Consider the following 10,801-nt stretch of genomic DNA (forward strand, 5'->3'; position numbering starts at 1 on the left):
ACAGAGCACAATTACTGGATGCTTTGGCTTGTCCTATGGAAAAATATTTTTTTCTGCTGTGTAAGTCACAAGTGACACTGTGTCCCTTCACCCCAAGCCATGGCTGGGGGGCACCATGGCACATTGACCAGCTGCTCCCGCTCCCGAGCGCCGCACCAGCTCCTCAAAGGCAGGTGAGGGATGAGCATGACAGGTAAGAAGTTGGGGTTTTATCAACAAGGAATTTGTTTTTAATAACACTTGGCGTATTCTAAAGATTATTTTTTTTTTTTTTTAAAAAAAAAAGTACTTTAAATAAAGACAAGCTGGTTTCCAGGAAACAGTTCAGCCCTGACGTGGTCAGGCAGTTGGACTAGATGATCGCTGCAGGTCCCTTCCAACTGAACTGTTCCATCAATTCCTCCCTCCCGAGCACTGGACGCTCGTTCTCGCACCATTAGAGTCACAATCTGCAGCTGATGCTCTGGCGACAGCTCGCCCAGCTGGATGCGATCAGCCTCACCACTCCCCCCAAGGCTTTTGAGCAGCGCCTGTGCTCACGTGGCACCCCAGGCACGGGTCGGTGGCACTGGGGCTTACAGAGGGCCCCGAGGACATCCCACAGGCGAGGGTCGTTTCAAAGCCAGCTGCGGTCAAGCCTGGGCGAGGGCAAGTGTTTGACCGTGCTGGCTTTGAAGAATTTCCCAAAACAAAATTTCCCAAAGGATTAAACACAAATTGCAAACCTGTTGTGACTTCACCTACAGAAAATAGATGGGTCAAACGTCCACCTAGCAGGGGATGTTACTTACACATTAACAGCCCAGGAAGTTCTTCCTATGACACTGGCATGGTTGGGGAATTCCTTATTTTGAGCAAAGAGATTTCTTGGCCATCTCCATGGTCTAAGACACAGGAGGGACATGATCTGGCAAATATTTAGAAGGAAAGTGGAATTAGCAGAGCACTGCTGGGGTAACTGTGGGTGCGTTCACAGGACCGAACCTCCAACTCCTTCCAAACCGTGCGGCGCAGCTGCTCAGCCCCTCGGGGCTGGGTCACAGGAGTTATCGAACCCCCGGATCTCTCTGTTTGCACACTCAGCTCCACACACCTGGATCCTGATACCGAGAAGCACTGAGTTTTCCCACCTTTAACTGATATGGGTGGAAGATGTGGTTGCCTGTATCTGTATATCAAGCCCGAGAGCCGTGCCAGGGCGTTTCTTAGAGAACATTTAGTGCCTATTGGTGGGTGCTTTGAACAACCTCATCTCACGTTGAGCTGCCTTGAGGCAATATTTCTTAGAGACAAAAAGCTTTCTCACCCGTTTTATCTGTTTTCATCTCTTGCAATAATTTTTGTGCTAGTTCAGTAAAAATGGCTGTTGCTGAAGAGCCATGGAAATGGAGGAAATTATTTATTTACAGTAACAAGATGTATTTGAGCATCCCAGCCTGAGGGTGTCGTTTCTGATCTAAACAGCGGGAAGGGTATTTCACAAGTTATGTGCTGTTCCCTACACCTTCTCTGTTGCAAGGAAGGGTCGGATTTAGCCCATCCTGTGGTGCTGACTCCAGCAAGAGCTGGGACTTACCTGCTCTGCTGGAAGCTGCCATGAGGCCTCTGGGACACACCAGCTGCTGTAGCTGGGTCACGAGCCTGTGACGAGGGAGCGAGCGATGGCAGAGCTGACCTCTCCTGTGATGGGGATGCCCCACCGCTCCCCGAAACACAGCTGGAGTGAGCCCTGCCATGCAGGTCAGGAGCTCTGCCCCCACCTCAGCCCTGAATCCGTGCCTTGACTCCGAAGCCAACGTGCTGGCTCCAGGACTTGTTGCTCAGCCCCCTCTGTAGCCAAGAGAGGGGCAGACATTGCCAGGACGTGGGCACCTCCGATGGGAAGACGCACACACACCCCATGCCCAGCAGTGTGCCCGCTTCCCTCCTCCGGCTGGAATGAGGCACCAGGCAAGATGAATTCCCCGCCCGGCAGCATCCCACCATGGCAGGAGCTGGGCAGCACTGGGAAGAGAAGCCATGCCTTGTCCTGAAATCACCAGGAGAGCTGGGGGAGAGGAGCGCTCCAGGCAGCAGGGTTTGATAGGCTTGGCTTTTGAAAATCCAACCTCCCAGCTGGGTACAAGACGCACTTCTGACTTGCTGAACTTGGAGCTGCTATTTCTCAAAGACATGAAAGTGCAACCACAGACAGAGCAGTGCCTTGATGGGAGCTCAATGCCAAGTGTAAAAAAAAAAAAAAACAGGCACTGATTACAAGATGGTTAGCAAACAGCTTCTGATCTGTGTGAAGCTTCGAGCCTGTGGTTTCCCAGGTATGAGCTAAAAATGGCTTTTAATCATTAAATCATTTCCTCCTAACCGCACTCCAATTCTTTTATTAGCCAACAAAGGCAAAACTTCTTCACCCAAACACTTGTGCAAACACTGGGTCTGCTCATCGGTGTGGCTGGTTCACAAGGGTTTGCAGGGTAAGGACTAAACAGGACAAAAATGACGTGAGATTCCCAACAAGAGAAATCCCACTGTTGAAGGCAGGGGTGTGGGCTTGTGCCCCAGTATTTCAGAGAGCATCTGGTAAGAACCAGGTAGAGTTTAACTCCTGGTGCTGGTGCGCTCCAATGATCAGCATCCTTGAACAGCCTGGCTGTGTAGTTTGGGTAATCTGGGGGTGCAAATACCCCAAACACTGCCTGTGTTTGCCAAGGCTGTGTCTTGCAGGTCTCCCCTTCCAGCCCCGAAGGGAAATGCTGCTATTGGGCCCTGGATTTCTTGGGTTTATTTGGAGAAGCAGTGTGGTAATCTAAATGCTTTCTCTCCCCCTGTTTTTGCAAGAGGCTCACAAATTGCTAGAAACAAAATCAGCCGTAGTTGCTCAGAGCCCAAGAGGAGACAAGCCTGACTGGCACTGGCAGCAGCTGCCGAGGCCAGCAGAGGCAACGGGGAAAGAAAAGTTGGGCAAGGATGTGCCAAGTTATTCTCTTAACTGAATTAACAGAATCAAAGGTCTGGTACTCACACCAGTCATTCTCCCCAATGCTTTCGCTTGCTTTTGGAAGGTACAACAGCTATTTCAGCTACAAACATCCTTAATCCCTTGTTAAAAAAAAGATTTAACAGTAAGTTCTAGTGGCACAAAGCAGAACCAGACCATCCCAGCGTTGTCAGCTAATGCTGCTCTCACTTTCCTCAAGTCTCCCAGCGACCAGCGGCACAACAGGTAATACATTAACCATACTGGTGCACACCCAGTGCTGCTCCTGCTGCTGACCACCACCCCGTCTGACACAGCTGGGGACCAGCACACTGGCCCAGCCTTTGGTTCTGCTGCCTGTGGCCATTAGGGTCGAACCAAAACTCCTAAGTATGGAAATATTACTGCAAAATCATCTAAAAGCATCCACTGGCACCAGCTCCGTCCCTGGGAAGCGCTGGCCGGGGGGTGCCCAGTCAGTGCCCAGCAGCTCAGGGACCACCCAGGCATTACACACTGCCATTAGCTACGAGACACAGCTCGGCTCTGCTCGCCGAGGAGCGAGCGCAGCCTACGGCGTTCGGCTGCTGTCCTCTACCTTTAAATGCACCTGAAGTTGTACCAATGTTGCTTGTGTACCACTTCAAAACCAACTACAGTTTGCCATTTCCTCTTTCCTGTGAGTAAAACCATGCTCGTTATCTAGAAAATCCAAACTATCATTTACTCAGAGCAAAGCACACAAATGAAAAACCACAGCGATACGGCCTGTGCAAAGCTTCTGACTAAAAGCACCGGGGGGCCGGCTGTTTGTCTGTCACGGGCAGTGCGATCACAAGGGAGCTCTTCTGGGAAGGAATATTCGAAGATGGGAGCATGTCACAATTCAGACACTCGAGTCTTACTCGGGTACAATTCTGGGTCATCAAGCAATCTGAATTCTTGTGCAACATGTCAATACATAAATTGTTTCTTTTTAACGATCTATGTGATGTACAAACACTTTCTCACTCGAACGTGACATAGTAGGACGCTTCCACCCCAGGACAGTGCCCAAAAGCATATCAGACCATGCTGCCCTATCCAGATGGCTCTTCTCTGCATACATGGTGTCCCTGAGCTCCCCCATGTCCTTCCAATCCCCAGGGATGGCAAGTAAGACTCACAGAATGGCAGGGGTTGGAAGGGACCTCTGGAGATTGTCTAGTCCGACGCCCCCGCTAAAGCAGGTTCACCTACAGCAGGTAACTCTACTGGATGCAAATTACACTAAAACTATATTAAGTAGGTAGGTAGCAAGATCCGTCCTTTCAAGTATAAATTGCATTCCACAGAAAGACATTTCATTACAAGTCAGCAGACTCAGTTAAACAGAATCTCCTTCTCATCGTTGTTAAAAGATCTGGTCAAATAAAACAAGCGTTTATGCCAATGCTTTCTCAGCCTCTCCTTACCCACAGGAGTGATTGTTATTGATGCTCTTAGTCATTTCTTTTCAGATAAACCCAACAGGTGCCTACACCCCAGTCACGTGCTCTATTGCTTATTTGGTGTCCATAACGTTGCCCAAAATAAGAGCAAAACACAGATTTTCATCTATTCTGTTTGGATGCAAAAGATGCCAATCTCACAGGGTCTCACCTGCAGCAAAGCACCCCTCACAGCTCCCCCCCTTTCTGCCCTCCTCTGCTCACAGCCCCAACAGATGGCAAAAATACTCTGACAGCGCACTTACACGCAGGAGTGCCCCCAGCAGCCTTCCTCCTCGGGGTGCTTGCTTAAAACACGCAGAGGCAGCTCAACTGTGTCCTCGGTGGCTTTGGGAGGCAGCGGGGGAAAGCCGCATGGCACAGGGCAGCCTGCCCATCCAGAGGGATGCCAGGACCCAGCATCCCTCACCCTTGGGAAGGGTGAATCCACCACCTCCACCTTCCACGTGCACAAACCAGGGTGCTCCCCACCACGGGGGCGTTGGCAGGATCCAGCCATGTAGGAGATGTTGCAGATTTCTGCAAGCAAGAGTTCACGGGGGAGGTTGGCGAGCCAGCAGAGCCTCGGCTGGGCCGATGGGCTTGGTAAGAGGTTTCTGTAATTTATTTTGGCAGGGGTAGAATTGCATGAATAAGAGCCCAGTGACCTCAACTGCTTTGTCTGCTAATTTGAAACAGCTCCCTCCATCCTCGTCCAGAGCAGCCCACAAGAGGCTGAGCTGTAGACAAGGTGGGATCCAACTGCGACCGGCTCATCCAGAGGAACAGCACAAGTCCGCAGCTGCTGGAGGAACTGGGGGAAGCCAGGCTGGAAGCAGATGACATCTTTGCACGGTAAAGGAGGACACGTACAAGAGTCAGACTTGGCTCTTTATGGACAGGGTGACATGCCACAGGCACGGGGCTGCAGAGCTGCCAGAGGCTGGGGACATCCGCAGACAGGGGTGTGTTGTACATTTTGCAGTATTTCTGCCATCAAAATGTATGTGTGGAGGTAAAGGGAGACCAGAGAGCGTGAATAAATTAACACTTGTTTGGAAGTGACAGATTCAGGCTGTGTGTGGTATGACGGTTTACAAACCCATATACCAGACTGAGTCACAACCATCTCAGTTGTTCGCCCTCATTCAAGAAGATTAAAGTGGAGGAAATCACTGCAGAACCAAGCAAAAACATTCTATTGAGGTAGGATCCAGGAGAGGTGTCGCTGCCAGGGCGCCCGAGGCACAGCAGCCGTGGCTGCAGGCTCTGCGGAGGGCTCGGGGTGCTGCGTGGGCAGGCGCACACGGGGACCGCAGACGGTGGGTGCTCACCAAGTGCAGCTGCCACCCTCAAACAAAATCCCATACAACTGCTCCACAGCCAAAGGACCAAGGAGGCCCATGGGCTCCAACTCATCTCCAGAAAATGAGGTAAGTGCCAGGATCAGCCACTACTCCAGCTCCTCTTCCAGGCGATGAGTCAGATAGAGGCTCTCTTGCTGGACTACAAAAGGGTAGAGGATTGCTGAACCTCAGGAGACCATGGCTGGGTGAGTCACTCCACCCCAGCAGAGAAGATTCAGCAAGGTCCCGTCAGGTCTGTTCTCTGGTAGTATGGATGTCCAACATGACACATCCAATCTTCCATCACCTTTGCAGATACAGCCTACGGTCACTGACATCAGTATCCTCTGCACATATAAGGAATTATTAAGTGCCCCAAGGCCCTAAAAGATCAGGGGCCACTGGTGTTTACTCACTCCTGTATCATTTTACATCACCAGCAGGCCTGAGATGTTGCAGGGCTCCCACCTCCACACTAGAGTACGAGGCTAAAAGGGCATCTTTGAACCTAGGCCCTGTTTCGGAGGTGGGGGCCTGATGCAGCAAGCGTTGAAGAAAAAACCTCCTCTGAGTCTGTGGTCAAGGAGCTGACCCCTCCCAGACTTGGCTATCCTGTTTTTCCACAGAAGTGCACCAAAACATCCCTGCACCAAAACTCTTCTGGTCCCCTTTACGTCCTGGGCGCAGAAACATTGGGAAGCAGCAGGAGAGCAAGCTCAGCCAAGGCAGCACGTCCCTTACCACAGCACAAGGGAAGCGGAGGTGCTCAGGATCATTTCACAAACACTACTCAGAGGTGCCCCAGAACAAACAAGGGAGTCCAAAACACCCAGGGTGACACTAAGGGCACTTTCAAGTCTGTCATTTCCGACCCACATCTTGATCTGAAACACCTGGCAAAGTAAGTTTCTAGCCCAAAACAACATGTTGCAAAACAGCTTCACCCATGCTCTCCTTTGCCAGCAAACAGCCCTACGGGGCTTTGTTTTCAGCATCTGGGCTGCATGACAGTTCACAGCAGAGCACCCCCCAGGCAAGATTTTAATCAGAGCCGTGAGCTGTGACCATGGGGCTGACCACCTCCATCCCAGCAGCTGGGAACTAAGACTGCAACCACACTCCTTCCTCCCTTCAAAGAGCTGGAGGCTGGTTCATGCTCTGGTTATACCTGGCCATGCACAGCAACACGCTGCAAGGAGAGCTCAGGTCACCAGGACCCTGGTTTCCCAGGTAAGTTGCTGACGCAGTTGTGAGCCCTTGGAATGGGGGAGAAAACTGGATTTCAAGGAAAAAGAATTCTTCAGCTGTGTAGTGAGTTTTGACTCAGCTGATGCTTAACATCAAGTGAGCAGCTTGGTTTTATCCTTGACTTTCTTCCAAGGCCTCACCAGGAATTTCAAGAGAAACATGCTGGAGTGTATGCTTAAGCCAAAGGCAGTCTCTGAAAGCTGGAGAACACCTGGTAGGCCATTTCTCCCAGAGCTTTGCCCAGATTCTCCTCTCACCTGCACAAGCAATGGGCAAGGTGCTGGAGTTTGCCTTGTGTCTTCATGTAGTCCAAGATACCCAGCATCTCTCCCGCACTTGCAATGAAAATTCTTGCTTTCCTTACGCTTCCTTAACATGCTTCACTCACTCTCTTCACACAGCCGGTAAACACTTCCCGGTTATGATTCAAACTCACAGCAAAGCTGGGCTTACCCTACAGTTACTGAAAACCTGCTGTTACGGGATGCAAGAGCCATCAGCCAGCTATCCGCATTTGTCACTGAGGTGCAAGGTACACACGTTGGTTAACCCTATCTGAGCAGTACTAACAACTTGTGTGACCTTCATGCTGTTGCCCAAAGGCACCAGAACACCATCCTTCCTTTCTGGGCAGCGTGTCCCTTGACATTCCCCTGAAAGATCCTGACCTGTGCACTGCTGTATCACTGCAAAGTATGCAGAAGAGGAGGTATCTGCCTTCAACCCCATGCTGCTGGCAGTATAAGGCTGGCAGAGCCACACAGAGGCCTCTCCAGAGTTAAGGTGATGATCTAGACAAGAAGGAGAAGGGAGGCCAAGACAGGAGTTGAGGAAGCTGGAACCAGATCAAATATAAGGGCTCCTGGCACTGCACTGGTCTGGAAGCACTGAACTGGAACCATCCTCCTTTTCTGGTTCACCTCCACCTCAGAGGGACAGGAGACAACCAGCCCCAAAGGGCAGAGGCAGTAACGACATCAGCATTTAGGAAGGGATCATCTGAATAACTACAGGGGTCAAGTGCTGACCTCTGGTTAAATAAACACAGCCTCAGCACACACAGTCTAGGTAGTCTTTTCCCTGCAGGTTCAGGACTAAACATGTGAAACTGCTCTCTTCAAATTCCCATCACCTAGAGCTCAACGCAGGTGTCAAGTTCTGGCCCTTTTCAGAGTCCCCAGCAGGGATGCCTCTTATTTGGGTCAAAGGAGCACCTGTTATGCTGAACCATACCCCAGCACCATCCCTGGTTACAGGAAGAGCAGAAGGAAGAGGCTTGGGGGACAGCTATATCCTAGGCTGCCTTTTACACACACACATGCCATCCTCACCTCAATGAAAACTTGGCACCACTGAAAAAACACCCGCCCTCTTCCCACATTAGGGATTTTATAGCTCAGCTGAGGTACACAACTTGCTTGTGTAATAGAGTTGCCTTCCCAGCAGAACACCCCAACTGCTCTCTGCCACAGCTTGTGTGGCTTCCCTTGTCCGTCACAGCCAAGCCCCTTCTTTGCTCACACTACACATCTTCAAGCTGGATGCCGGTTTTCCCCTCCAAGGTGATCAGATAGATGATTTTCACATCTTTCCACTGTAACAAGAAAGAGAAGTAACTTCTAATGCAGACCAGAAGGTAAGTACTTTGTTGAGTCTATGCAGCTGAACATCAATGCTTTAGGTGATTTCCTAACCCAGTTGGAGGGCTGTGTAATTGCTCAGTGATGTGTATGTCAAAATCACAGAATTGTTTGGTAGGAAGAGACCTTTCAGATCATCAAGTCCAACCGGTAGCGTTCAGGCCAGGGGTTAAGAAACCACATGCTCAAACTGGCTGTGGATTACTGGCATGGGCTGGGGGTGGCTGTTCTTCTTATGACTACATAAGCCACGATAAGAGACCATCTTTCCATGAGAGCTCACGTAGTGCCCGCTTTCACCAGTACCTCTTACGCACAGCAGCGCCTTAAAAGCTGCATCAGCAAGCTAACTCACAGATGTGACCCGCAGGCCTTTCTGAAAGGTCCCAAAGCACTTCCAAGTGTCCAGCAGCCACTTCTCTGCAGTAAACCTTTGTAGTGCATATGAGTATCTGTACTAAGTACTCAAGCCCTGTGAAATACAGAAGAGTCAGCAGCATGTCAGGAGAAAAGCCATTTCAGATTACACAAGACTTAAGTACTTACCATTTTAGTGATACACTGGCAGAAGCTCCCTGTGCCTAGACGAAGGCTCACCTGTTCCAGCATATGAATCATCTCTGGTTTAGACCCAAAAACTACCCCATAGGCTTAATTTTAGGCCAACTGCCATATTCTGTTCATCTTCTAGAACAACAGGAGACAGAATAGGGATTATAACCTGCCAAGCTACACAAACTTGGGAGGTTACTGCATGCCCATGAGTCGCACACGTTCTCCTCTGTGAAGCACCTACTTTTCTTCAGCTCAGATTAGCAAATCCTGCACACAGCACAACGCAGCTCAGCATTCGAGCAGTTCTGTATCCACACTCACTTTAGGGATAGACTGGAACAAGGTGGAAGACAACTCAGAAAACAGGATAGGGTTTTTCCCAGAGAAAACAAGCAGGTAAAATTATCTTCAAAAGTTCAGTATGACATAACAGTTAACAATGGTATTTCCCAGGCAACTACACTATTTGAGAAGTGGGACATGCAGATTTTTGGCCAGAGTCCTGATGTGAACTTTATCTGTCAACATACCACGTTGACAGAAAGTCTAAGTGGATTCCTCCCCCCGAAATCCAAATAGTGTTCCAACCAGAGATTGTGGGTTTGGCTCATCATCAGTTCTTCTTCACGTCCAGGAGGCTGTCATATGTTGAATGCTTTGTTATAAAGCAAAACTCCTTATTTCTTAAGTTTATGTTGCGCTGAGAGATTTTACTAAGAAAACTAGAGGTCAACAACAAAATATTCTGAGCAGCCAGCCAACAACCACAACATTCATGGCAAGTGAAGGAGCACAGAGAGATCAGAGAGCAGCTATTAAGCCATGCTGTGCTAGGTCATTAAAGCTTTCAGGAAAAAATCCTGCAATTCCCAGAGCTACCTGCTATAACTGTTCACACAAAGCTTATGTACAAGACTATATGCTCCTCTCATTTCAGTGTCATTAACCACTGGAGCTCAACAAGTCTCTGCCTGGGCAATCCAACACCTCTCTCTTCAACCAGTTGCGTGCATTGAACAGAAGAATTAAAACTTTAGTGAAAACACGTAGTTACATGCTGCATCTAAATGACTAAAAGCAATAACCATTAAAGCCCACAAGTCCTTCACACGTAAAATTCAGGGGCACACGAATCTACGTTGCCAAGTCACATTGCTTTACCACCAATACACTGATGACATGTTATGCCCAACATGTAAACCCCTTCCGTTCCACAAGTCCCTCCCAGGAGGACAGCAGGTGCAGCGCTTCCAACCCTGCCCGACAGCTGTTTGAAGCATCACCTCATTCTTGCTCAGTCTTTGCACAACATAAGGCAGCAGAGAAGTACAAAGGAAACCAATGTTTGTCATACATCATCAGATGTTTCAGCGCAATTGAAGTTTCTTTCACTTTCTCAAGGCAGTTTCACATGTTGGTGTATTAACAATTGCCCAAGCTAGTCTTTAAGCAGTAACTTATGGCTGTAAAACCATCACCATGTTTGGCTTTCCATCCACCTGCAGTCATCCATATTCCCATGACATCATGCCCATGCCAGAAATGGCCAGTGAGAAACCTGAAGTCAAT

Source organism: Leptosomus discolor, chromosome 10 (genome assembly GCF_034619465.1).
Source record: "Leptosomus discolor isolate bLepDis1 chromosome 10, bLepDis1.hap2, whole genome shotgun sequence".
Classification (NCBI taxonomy): Eukaryota; Metazoa; Chordata; class Aves; order Leptosomiformes; family Leptosomidae; genus Leptosomus; species Leptosomus discolor.